Source organism: Leptonotus elevatus, chromosome 3 (assembly GCF_054856555.1).
Source record: "Leptonotus elevatus isolate MCC_2025b chromosome 3, RoL_Lele_1.0, whole genome shotgun sequence".
Lineage (NCBI taxonomy): Eukaryota > Metazoa > Chordata > Actinopteri > Syngnathiformes > Syngnathidae > Leptonotus > Leptonotus elevatus.
The window spans coordinates 14,267,057-14,280,722 of NC_141241.1; the positions used below are offsets into that span (position 1 = coordinate 14,267,057).

The following is a 13,666-nucleotide window of genomic DNA, read 5'->3' on the forward strand; positions in this document are numbered from 1 at the left end:
TCTACATTTTGTTGTTTTTGGGATGCAACTAAATGCAATGTCCCGAAAACGTAAAAATGACAAAAATGGACATAAGTGTTTTCTACACAGCAGTGACGATATATAGCTTCAAATAAAATCAACAAACGCATCACACCAGTAGTTTTAACATTTTGTCATTAAGGCTCTATTTTCAGACAATCTACCTTTAGCGTTAGCATTTAGCTTGTGGACCGAAAGGCTAAGCTAACTAAATACACAAAGTGTAGTTTGATTGAAAAGAATGACTGCCTAACTTCAAAAGCAGGATCTGCACATCGCTTGTCTTTTTGCTCCTCTTATTTTCTTCTGCCTCTGCCAGCATGAGCCCTTTCAAAGCTGCCACCAATGTTCAAACAATTTCCTGGAAGTCAGTTTACACAAACAAGTGTGACTCACCCTCGATAGCGTGCGGCCGACCCCGTTCCCCTCATTTCACCTCGCTGCGGCGATTTAGCGCACAGCGGTTAATTAACTTGGGAGTAAAAGCGTCAAATGAATGTGGCCGGTCCGGATCGATGTTTACCGTCACATCGCTAGGTCAATATGCAGACGCGTTAAAAAACGGCGACGCGCTGTTTAAAACGTCAGCGTTTAGATTCCGCTCACACGTCTTCATCCGTCTGGATTCTTGCAGGCCAAGCGTTTAAGACCACAAATTGAAAACGCTGGTGTCAAACAATTAAACGTTTATTGGTGCTGGAAATTATCTTTGAGAGGTTCTTTGTCAAATCCTAATGAAGTTTAAAAGCTTGCCTGCGTTGAATGCTAGCATCCCTTCTAGAAGCCATACACGTAACCAAAACAGCAAACACGCCTTCTAATTAGTTGAGCCGACCATCTGCTCCGTATTATCCCCAGTATAGTTCAGTGCCATCAAGGGAATATTTGTTCTTGTGTGTTATGAGCTACATTCATGTTTCTCTCCAGCATTGCTCTGTGCATTTAGGCGCTGCTAGCACATGCTAACGGAAGACAAAGATTTCGCTGTGGTGCTTCAGCACACATGCAAAAACAAAAACAAAATAAAAAGTACAAAAATAGTGATAGCAATGAAAAACTGAAACCGAAAGAATGCAATAACAATTACTAATAAATATTAGGACCCGAATCGATATGGATTTTTGTTAATTTAATTAAAATCTAATCATTTAACTTCATTTTGGTCGCTTAATGCTTACAACAATAAAAATAAAATATGAACTATAAGCAAAATATACAACTATTTTACAATAATTTGTTCTGTAGTATATGTTTAACTTTACTACAAAGAAAAATATCAGCAAAAATTGGCCATTTTTTTACCTTTTTTGGGGGGGTGCTCAAATGTCATTATTTCTGTCTTATTTTCTAATATTTAACTATTTTACAATAGATTGTTCTGTAGTATTTGTTTAACTTTACAACAAAGAAAGATATCAGAAAAAATGGGCAATTTTTTTGCCATTTGGGGGGGGTTCTTGAATGTCATTATTTTTGTCTTGTTTTGTTAATATCGTGTTGTGTAAAAAAAAAAAAAGAGGTAAAATAATGTACCTTTAAATTATTATATATATATATATTTTAACCGATTTTAAAATCGCTAATATCAGCTGAATAATTGGCCAGGCCCTATTTGTATATTATTTTTAATTTTTATTTGTATATATATTTTTGCTCTGTAATCCTTTATTGGGCAAATAACCATAATACTGTAGAAAATTAATGACCTGAACTAATGGACCCTGCATTATTCATTATAAGGAGAATGACATATTTCCTCTCAGCCAATCAGCAAAGAAATAAAAATGAAAGATGTTTCAATCCATTCCCTATGGTCTTAATTTTTGGAACATGGGAGGAAGTTGGTGTACCTAAAGAAAACTACCACAAGCACAGGGAAAACTCCCAAGACTTGAACCCAGAACCCCGTGACTGTGACACACCGTAATTGCTCCACTGTAACTTATTTTACACTAAATGTAGCCTGGTGACAACATTTTAATTAGAGATGACAATGAATGGAACTTTGTTGGTCTGTGTCCTGACCTATTTTTGGGATTCTCACAACCACAACAAACAAAGAATGATTACATTGTCATGTAAAAACGTCAAATGGAATTCTTTTGTGTACATCAGTTGTTTTTGTGGATGGCGTTACTGGGGTCAGTATCTGGCATGATAACATGGTATGTCCGGCGCTTCAAGAAGGAGTGGGATCGAGGTCCTTGTCTTTTCCAGTCTTTTACATTAGCACTGGAACATATCACGAAAAGCATCCTGGCTGGACCGATCATTCAAGTTGATGATTCCGATCACCACTGCAATGACAGAGACAATGGTCCTTCATTGCAAGCCTTATTATTTCCCCCCCATATTTTTTATACCGTGGCTTTAAACTAAAAGGCAAAAGGAAATATTCATGATATTGCAATATTAATTTCCGCCATTTCACACAGTCTTGAATTATTCTGCGCTTGAAAGTTTCATAGGATTTCATGACATGAACCAACACGTAACCTCAAGAAGCCATGAGATGACCTCATGTGATGTCCTCATCAGTCCCTAAAGTTTGACTGAGGGGGGCCTACTTGTAGTTTAAATAGCAATTTATTTTCTTTCTTTTTTTAATTTAAAGTCCCATTATTCCCGGTTGCTAGCACTCGTGCGCAGGAGATGAGTGGAGGAAGCCATTTGCTACATTGGTGCCAGTGAAGCGTCACAAACTGAGTGCATTAAAGGGAGAGTTGGACACTTGTTGAAGTGTTATTAATGAGTAATCTCGCTTTCCGAAAAGTCCTGCAGCCTGCACACTTTTTAGCGCATTTCACATTTGGAGGTAATTTGAACAACTTTCACCAACTTCATTACAGGATGTGAACTGTGTTTGACTCGTGTCCAGTCCAGGTTGTACCACGCCCCAGTTAAACAGGAAAAGATGTGCTGAAGAAAATGAGGCTGGAAATATTGTTGATAATGATGAGCAAACCAGAATGGCATTCACCTGATCTTAGACCAAGGCTGAATATTTATTTGCGTCTGAATGACATGGCTGAAATTATGACATGCTAGGTTAAATGGTTCCCCTCAAGTATTAAGTACTGCCACACACAACAAACTTGAATCAAATTGCACCGGAACATCATGAGATGACTAATAATTGATTTTAATTATTATTATTGTTATTTTTACATCCGTTTATATTTTAATTTTAATTTATTTTGTATTTTGGCAGTTTTGGTCCTCCATACTTACCCCGTAACAGCTAGAAAATAAAACATGACACCATCAGTCATAATAATGCCATACATATAAAGTGTGATTAATCAAAGTCAAAAACATAAATTTAGAGTTAAGCATAATTCTTTACCTTGTTGAACACTTTCAAACGGGTTAAGTATATTTTTAAACTGGAATTTGCCGTCGTTTTGTCTCATTGCGCACTTTCAAAGTACCGTCTAATATACCGTCATCCTTTTCCGTATTCCTTCAAAATAAAACTTCCACCTTGCAGGAAGTTAGAAAATAAGAGTTCCAAGCTGTCGAATATACCCTGAAATCAAATGGCCAATAATGTTTTTCGACCTGCCCTCAGGTCTACAGATGTGTATTCTTGTAGCATGTAGCATTTGTTTGATTCATGCTTTTACTTCAGTGTTCAGATGACACGGCTGGCTCCCAGAAGACCAGTTCATCCCAGGCTAAATCCCAATGTGCTCCTGGACCGCCTCTCTGTCTCTGGAGAGCTGCCTCTTTGCACGTCGTTTACAAACAAATCAATTCTGCACTCTGCAGTGAAGCAAATGGCACCGTTTTCTTCCCCTCATCCATCAGGGACGTGCTGTTACATCATTTCATTGTGTGGGTGTGATGTTTGTCTGACATCACCACTCCCATGACTTTGTGCAGAGAGGAGGCATTATGGTGTCCTCCCTGGATGCGTTGGATTTATAGGTACTCATTTGCCACTGCGGTTTTTGTCTGCAATATGTTCTTGTTGCGTATATATGTTTTTAAATATATTATGGCATAAAAGGCTTGTGCCAATCCCCTTATAGAGTTTTTTTTCCCGGCTTTTGAAACAATTTGTCATGTGGTGTCAGGTTAGTTAGCAAAGAATCTCACCTAAAGGAAATTATATTAACGAGATTTTTTTTTTTAAAGTTCAAATGGCATCTGATGCCTCCATCCATCAAACTTCTGCATACTGACATGACCTAGTTATTATTCAGACAGAAACCTACCATATGGGCGGGTTCGTGTGAGGACAAACTCTTTACAGTGTCTGTCTGCCTTTGGGCTCTGAAATAAACTCGCAACACTGCTATTGCTACTCAGGGTGGACATGCAGTATGTGATATTTAAGATTGAGTCAGGATATTCACTTCATTCGTATAAATATATATTTTTAGAAGGTGAAATTTGAGAGAATTTTTTTTTTTAAATAAATTTGCGAGTTTATAAAGTGGCAAATTTGCGAGAAAAAAATACTCACGAGAAATACATGTAGCGTACCACTCATTTGTGCCAGTTTTCAAATAAGAAGATAGTAATTGCTTGAGCAGAAATTTACCATATGATGTTGAGCATTCACTCTTTTAAACGTCGGGTACTGCCAGCGACAAAAACGCCTCGCTTTGCGAAGGTCTACACCCTGAGGATCAAACATTTAAGTTCATTTGTTAAAAAGTATATTTATTTGTGCAATTCCGTATGTTTCCAGAATGATTATTTACACATTCATACATTTTTGGTATTTTTTTTGTACAAGTAGCTAAGTTGATGTGTTGAATCTTCTGCTCTTCGTCATTCACATGCATTTACCTAAAGTATGCTAGCTTCTGATTGGTAAGTGCTAGTCAGCTGATCAGGAAGTGTTGTCGCTCTAGCTACGGTGAATGATGAGTAAAGTTTAAATTTAAGAATGAATCAGTCTCCATCCTGCCTTTTAATTTTATAAACAGTGTTCCATTAACCACCAACGAATCCTCACATGATTAGACTATAGCTACGCTATGTGTATTATTTCTTGTAAGTTTCTGAGTTTTTCTCTCTCACAAATCTGCCACTTTATAAACTTGCATGTTTTTTCTCCCAAATTTGCCACTGAGTTTTAATATATATATATATATATATATATATATATATATATATATATATATATATACGCCATTGTAGATTAATTGGGCTGACATTACAATTTATTTTTATTTTACAAGATCATCTCGAGGGCCGGATTAAACCCCTTTGTGGGCCTGATCTGGCCCGTGGGCCGTATGTTTGACATCCCTGATCTAATTTCTTCTTTTATTCATTAATGATCTAGTTTGTTTTTCAGTAGTAGTCAATGAGAAGCCGTATTACATATTATATTCATATCGGACTCGATTTCAGCGTAAATAATACTGGAGATTATTTTGAGCATCTGTTATGTTGAGTATCTAATGTGGTGATATTTAGTAAAACTAAGGCAACAGAATATTTGCGGGTGGTGTCGATGTGCTTAAAAGTCTTACTAACATGTTTTTGTATAACACCATAGAATAATATAATATCATATATTTTATGTATATTTTTAATAAAAAAATATTCACTTAAAGAAAGCCTAATGAAACCTTATTCCTAATCGACACCTTATACTCTTTGCCTTTGAGTATATGAACGTAACATATAAGGAAATACAGTAATATACATTTTTAATACAATCTTATCCTATCCCATCCATTTTCTATCGTCCATCACCTCAGCTGACAGTGCCGTTTCCTTTGACATGGACTCAGCACACCTGTCAATTGACTAACTTTACGGCTGCTGGAACCACATCCAAGTATTGGCGCAGGTAGTGTAACGTGATCTCAGCGAAAATATCAAAACTAAGTCTGGCCCGCCCGTGTGCAGATTTACTCTGCACCTTACGCCAGATTTGCATTGGGCACAAAAATAGAGCCCAATGTTTCATCTATTGATTTTGCATTTGATGCCACCTTTTAATGTCCTTTAATGTGTGGCAGTTGACAACATTCATGAAAAAGTGTCAGATTTCACATCTGGTATTGATCCACCTATGCATTCAACTGCCTACTGACTATCCCAGCTGACTGTGTGAGAGGCAAAGTACACCCTGGACTGGTCGCCAGTCAATCATTTACACTCATATTAACACCTACTATGAACTATTTAGTCTTTAATTGACCTAATAAGTTTGCTTTCACAAATACAGGGTGAACATGCAGAAGGGTCCGAGTGAGATTCAAACTCACAACCTTTAACTTTGAATCAGACTTGCTATTTGCTAACCACATACTCCACCGTGCCGTCCGCCTCTGGCGTTGATCTGAAACAAAACCTCTGCTTTCTGTTTGAAATTTTGCATGTAATTATCATAAATATTATGCAGACCGCAGGGGGCTCTTTGTTCTCTCAATGAGTTGCTAGTTTTATAATTATATTGAATAATTTGATTGATTACTGCACAGTATGAGGTGGAAAAAAAGGCGACAAATGTTACTGCCTTGTCATAGTCGCAACATAACATTCCAAATATTGGTACAGTCCCGCTGTTCAGCATTGTGGTGAAGGTTGCAGCAGTGTGACGTGAATCTGCCTATCATGCAGTGTTTGTTGCGAAATGAGCATTTGAAATTGACCTCATTAGAAAGATGACAGTGAGGTTTCCACTGGCGTCACAGAACCAGCTGCATTAACGTGTGGTTTGCCTCAGAGTGGCCGAGGCTTCCCTTGCAGTGCAGATCCATCATTCTGTCAGCGAGAACCTACGGAGATTTTTGTTTTGCACCAGCTGTGGAGCATCAAGGTTGAACACGTGATCGTTGCGATGTGACGCACGAGCGGGGATGTTGTGACGAAAGAAGCCATTTGGTGATACAAAATGGAATTTTACTCCCTTTTTTTCACTATGTTGCTGCCGATGAATGATACAAGTCAACTCAAATATTTTCTTTACAATATGTTCTATGCAGCCCCCTCTAGTCTAAACATATATTCTGATTAATATTGCGTTTGTGGAATATGAATAAAGCAGCAAAAGCCATCCCAGGGGCCATGGAGGACCAAAACTGCCAACATTTAAAATAAAAATTCAAAAATTAAATACAAAAAAATATATATATATAAATGGAACAAGATATGCAAAGGCGAAGCCCAACCCAAGACACGCTTAGGACCGCCTGCTCATTTGAATAACATTTTGACTAAACAGCGTCTGCAGCATGAAATAAATAAATGTGAGAGCAGAGCGTTTTTATTTATTGATTGATATTTAATTCTATTTATATATTTATTTTTGCATTTATTTCGACATTTATTTTTATATTTATTTTTTGAATCTCGTTTTTTATTTTTATTTTTACTTGTATTCATTTATTTATGGATATATTCATTTTTTTCTTTTTTCTTTCCATTTATATTTATCTTTTTAATTTAATTTATGAATTATATTTTTTACATCCGTTTTTATTTTCACTTTTAGTCATTTAGATATTTATTTATTTTTAATTTTGGCAGTTTTGGTCCTCCATAAGGGGTGGCCATTTTGCTTGTCAACCGAAAATAACATCACAGCTGCTCAAGTGACGACCAATTACAACTCATCTCTTTTTTTATTTTATTTTTTATTTTTTTAAGTTTAGTCACAGCATAGCTTGCGAACGTCCCATGACATTGCAAAGTGATGTTCAGGCATACAATTACAACAACAAACAATAATAGCAGAAGACAGACAGACCTCCACCAAGTGGCTGAATTGAACTGTCCCAATGCAAGCGGACTGTAACGGCGAGAGTTGAAAACAAGTCATTGGAGCCCCACCAAAATTTAAACAGGTCTCGCATGTTACATGCAACACCACTCCATATAGTTTAATGGAAGGTGATTGTGTAGTTTGTTCATAACTCACAAAAGCAACAAATAGCCAAACAAGACTCCGCTTCATGCTTCAGAAGCTATTGCACAACATATCCTAACTGAATGTTTCAAGGCTACAAGTCAATCTCATTGCAATTTACAGTACAATATGTGCAGTTCTTTTTGAAGCCCCAAATCCTTGTAAATGTCCTGCTGTAAAGTAGGCTTGTATTTGATTGGGCCTTGCAGCTTGCAGGGACCTCAAACTACTGAGTGTTAGCCTTAGTCAGTATTCCTATGCTCAAGATTTCAGTCGGCTTGAACTAAAAGCTTAGCAGGCTTTTCTCACCTTATTATCCCTCATTGTCTGCTTTCCTTCAACCTTCTCTGGCCTTGAGCAACCTCTACTGCTCCCTGTTGGAACCGGATTGATCTGAATTAGTAGGAAATAGTGTTGGTATTACGGTAGTTACGAACCTTTAAACAACTTATATTTGTGCATAGAACAACACTCGCAGGCATATATTCTTTATCATCATTTACTATTTACTTAGGTGCAGAGGTCTTCTTCAGTGAATCATAACCAGAACTTCGTGTAGTATGTCTATGTATTATACTGCCCCCTGGTGGCCTAGATGTTCACAGCAGAAGGAGCAGCACAATGTCTGTTGAATAAAGCATGAAGTTATTATTAACAATCTATTTAATTCTATTTTTTTTTTAAGTACAATAATTTTCTTATTTAAAAACATCTTACAGAACATTTTTGTTGGTGTTTTTTTGAGGGGTGGGGGCGGGGCCGGCTGGTTGAATGGCATTTTCATTCATTCCAAAAGGGTAAGATGAATTTTCGACAACGATAACAAAACAAATGAAACTCATAAATCAAGGCATTACTGCACTGATAATAAAACAGGCTGTCAGTTGACTGGAGGAGAAACTCTGACTTCCTCTTAAGTGTCTCCTCGGGCCCAATTAAAGAGTCAGAGGAAGGGACATGTGACCGCTCTCACATAGTCATACCCGAACATTTGCCTTTGCGCTCATTCTGTCGCCGCAGATGACCAAACCTTGAGATCACCTGCACGCATCACCCTGTGAAGAGACTGAAGTTTTGTCTTGCATCAACAAATGTGACATTGTGGCCAGTAAAAAATGTCCAGTGCTTCTATTGTGTTACTGTGAAGACACCACCGACTTAAACTAGGACGGCCACTTTTTAAACCAAGCACTTACTGTACATTATGTATGCGGAGCCCGTGCTTAAAACACTAAGCTAACTTAATGTGTGTTGGCCTGGGTTCTACTCTTAAGACACTTGACTTTTGTTGTGATAGCTTTGCATGTGAAAATCCTGTAAACAAATAGCTACCATGCATTATAAAAGACAGAGTTGACATCTCTTTTCAAATGAGGAATGGCAATTTCGTAATATTACGGCTTACTATCTCTTTTATTTTCTGTAGCAGAAAAATAATCATAGAATAATTAATGTCTTCCCCAGGACCCCTTAGCTGCCTGACAAAGTGCCAACCATAAAATATACGAATTTCAGAACCTAATAATAATAACAGGGAATGACTGTTTACATTGCACTGCCTTGTTTATTTCTGTCATATCTTTATCACAAATGTAGACAGCCTGCTGCAAATGAACTCCACACATCTTCCCGAGGACCCCTTAGCTGCCCAGAAAAGTGCCTGACGTAAAATACACATCATTCATTTTGTTGCTGCAATGCAGAATTCCAGCCTAGGAAGCGGCAGAAGTTACATACTTGTACCTGTTTTGCATAATTTTTTATGCCATTTAATATTGTGTTTAAATTGTGTGGGAACTGCTGTAACTGTAACTTCTGCCGCCTCTTGGCCAGGACTCCCTTGGAAAAGAGGTTTTTAATCTCAATGGGACATTCCTGGTTAAATAAAGGTTAAATAAAAATAAATAAACATACTGCATATTTTTGTCAGTTGACTTTCATAATTTCTCGGGCCACTACTTTGCTTCAAATGATTTCTCCTCCATTGTTGAGTCACATTTGTTAACTTTGGTCAAAATATGCATCGCAATCCATTTCATTTGTTATATCGGGCATTTTACCCTACTGCATTGCGCCTGCTACCATGATAACTGCATATCTTGTGAGATGATTATGTCACTCTAAAAATGAATTTTCCAATTAATGAAAACGTCCCCCATCAAAAGTATTAGGTCTGCCAACTTAAGTAGAGCAAATGCATAACTCAGAAGGTGACAGTCGTGCTCACCTTGCACGTAATCTCATTAGCCGGCGCCCTCCCTTGACCCCAGCTGCCATTTCACATCCACCATGTCAACTGGCGGCCGCAATCCCGAGATCCATCAGAGTCACAGCATGCAGTTATCTTATCGTCTTGTCTCCTCTCGCATCATGCACGCGGCAGACGACCATGAGTTTTAATGTCTCGTCCTCCTCTCTGCACGCAGATGCGACACACAGAGCCGCGCTGTGACAAGATGTTATTTGAAGTGGCACAATGATGTGCTTCTGTTGGATTTTTGCTAATTTGAAGAATTCGTTTTCTTAGCCCAAAAATGAGCAGCAATGTAAAGACAATTATTATTAATGTTTTTATTACACTCATTATAATCCCCCAAGGGGAAATTTTATTCACATGCTGTATATTTGTATTGGACATATTTAGTTCGGCACAGAGGTTGATGAAAACAGGGTTATTTTGAATTTGCCTTTATACTGTACACCATCACAATGGATCAGTGAATCCAAATGTGATTGAAGTTTTTGTCACGTGACCGCAAACATGACACAAACTCAAAAGTATAAAGTAACCACAGTGAGCAGGACTGGCTGAATGCAGAACACATGGAAGACATGGAAAAGTATAAATGGGAAAACCTTGACATGCTGACAACATTTTCATTCAGTAACTCTCGCTTGGGCAATTTGCAATCGTATATGACTGAATAAAAGCCTATATGATAAAATACGTTTGTAGACAAGCAAAGAGTGACTGTTGACTAAGGGACATAGTAATTGCATAGCAATTACAAAATAAGAGTGACTAGACACAATAAGATTGACAAATACATCATCATCATAAGGGAAGTAGTGGCTGCATAGCAACTACAAATATTACAGGGGATGTAGCAACTGCATATAAACTGACAACATCTACATCGTAACAACACAGCGATTCCATAGCCCAACAGTTTGTCTATAGACAAACTAGAGTGAGTATTATAGTACCATAGCGACTGCATAACAACTGAACATTATCACCATAAAGGGCATAGTAACTGTAAAGCAACCACAAAATAAGAGTGACTAGACACAATAAGAGTCACAAATACATCATAATCATAAGGGACATGGTGACTGCATAGCAACTACAAATATCACAGGGGACGTAGCAACTGCATAGAAACTACCCAACAGTTTGTCTATATAAAAACTAGAGTGAGTATTATAGTACCATAACGACTGCATAATAACTGAACATGATCATCATAAGGGACATAGTAACTGCATAGCAACCACAAAATAAGAGTGACTAGACACAATAAGAGTGGCAAATACATAATCACCATAAGGAACATAGTGATTGCATAGCAACTACATATATCACAGGCAGCTGACAGCAACTGCATAGAAACTCACAACATCAACATCGTAACACCAGAACGATACATAGTTTGTGTATAGACAAACTAGAGTGACTAATATAGTACCATAACAACTGCATAATAACTGACAACCGTATCATCATAGGGGACATGATAACTGACATAGCAACTGCAAAATAAGAGTGACTAGACACAATAAGAGTGACAAATACATCATCATCATAAGGGACATAGAGACTGCATAGCAACTACAAATATCATCACAGGGGATATAGCAACTGCATAGCAACTGACAATGTCAACATTGTAACAACATTGTTTACAATTGACAAGCACATGCCTGCATAAAGTCAACAAAAAAATCTGTCACTTCTACTGCTTTTAATAGTGACAGAGGACTTCTTTTTGCTAGTTTTAATGCTCCTTCTTTCATATTAATTTCTAATGATGAGAGGACCCTCACGAACATGCACCCATTATTTTTTTTTATCTTAACCCGTCCATTTGAATTCCAATGACTGTCATGCTAGTGCTTCATATTCAGAATGCAGATGAGCAAACCTTTTCAGCGCATTTGACAGGTTGTCACTGTCCCACGATGGAAAATTATTGGATTAAATTTAAGAAGTGTTCGTGATCAGGAAAGACAAAACAAAGTGAGGCTACATCACAAGCTTACTGTGGAGATTGAATCAACTTGTATTATATCTACATATGTAATATAAGTAATATATTACAGTGTCAGCTTGCAAGGGAAAGTTTCTAGATTTTTAATGATTAAGTAGCATTTAATTGATTATATGCATGATATTTTCTTTACTCTTCTTATCTGATTGGCAAGGAGAAATCACCTTGTTCTACCACCTTATAGTAAGGCATGTGGCTCCATTTTGTTAAATTCCCAAATATGGCTCCTTGGCCGGCGACGGGCTACTGTAAAAACTTTCCTGGAATGGCTCGCTTTGTACACCTTGTGCACCATTTAGAGAAATTGCATCTTTCTGAATGTGCACATTGAGGCCAAAAAATCAATAGCCTCAGGCATCTATTTCTCTCTCGCTCACTCTCTCTCTCTTTTTTTTTCTTCCTCAAAGCGATTGAGCCAGCAGATAAATATAATCTTTCATGTAAGAATTCAGCGAGAATGTGTCCCCTGTTACCTTTTGAAACTAACTTGAGTAATGGCTTTCTCTTGTCTGTGTTGGAAACGGCTTTAAAAATACAACACTATATTTTAAGTGTTGTGCTTGATTCTTTATCTTACCAAGACATTTTTGGCCCATTCTGTGCTTCACAACATTTGAGTACATCCATTTTTGAATAAACAAAGCAAGTTCCATACAGGCATGCTTGGGGTGGAGTCCTGACCTCAACCCCATCAAACACCTATTGGCTGACCTACAACAGATATTGTGAGGCAGGCCTCCATGCTTATCACCACGTGACTCAGCCCTCATTGAAAACCCCAATCCTAGTTCAAAACTCAATTTGCAACCAACCCTTAACCCTAGTTTAACACCCATAACCCGAGGATCGTTATCCAGAGCTGACTTAGGATCTCATCATGTGAATCACCTGTGTTGGAGGAGGGAGACAGCTAAAACATGCAGGACTGCGGCTCTCTAGGACCGGGGTTGCCTACCCCTGGCATCTGCCATCGAGAAAGACTCAAAAGTCTTGAAAGAGAAGATAAACATCTCGTTTATGGAGCACATGTCGACATCTCTGCATGACTGCAGTAGTTAAGTGTTTCCCGGGCCGAGGTCCAGATAGCTGATGCATGTCACTGAGGAAAATAGAAAGCACTGCATTGTGTCACCTCAGCAGTGGCCATCACTGCGCAGCACACACAGGACAGGGCGCAGGATGTCAGGACCTTCCAACCGTCCCACCGACTTAAAGTCACACCATAAGACATCTAGAACAGCTTGGTTGCATTATTAGCATCCAGTAGGGGTGCGCAAAAAAATTGATTCTCCTAAGAATCGCGATTCTCATTTAGTACGATTCAGAATCGATTTTAAATGTCCCAAAATCGATTTTATTTAAATTATTTTATACTGTCTTGCCCTTGTTTGAGTGTGCCTTTATTGGGAGCGCTGTTCATGTTGTACACCATTTGGCCACATAGGGGCAGTGCGGTTCTGCGCGTTCTGATACGCTGTTAAGTTGTAGCCATATT

The 13,666-nt window shown here is 38.0% G+C and overlaps 1 protein-coding gene across 2 annotated transcripts in view; it reads left to right on the forward strand.

Annotated features, from left to right (window-relative positions):
- Nucleotides 1-13,666, forward strand: part of kiaa1549lb (KIAA1549-like b) — a 58,277-nt gene that overhangs the window by 5,633 nt on the left and 38,978 nt on the right. Inside the window, exon 1 of one of the 2 annotated variants that reach the window (XM_086072111.1) lies at nt 3,773-3,951. The exons of the other annotated variant lie outside the window; for it this stretch is intronic. The gene's annotated coding sequence lies outside the window, so the exon portion shown is untranslated. Of the gene's footprint in view, nt 1-3,772; nt 3,952-13,666 lie in introns of those variants that run through there. 2 annotated transcript variants of the gene reach the window in all.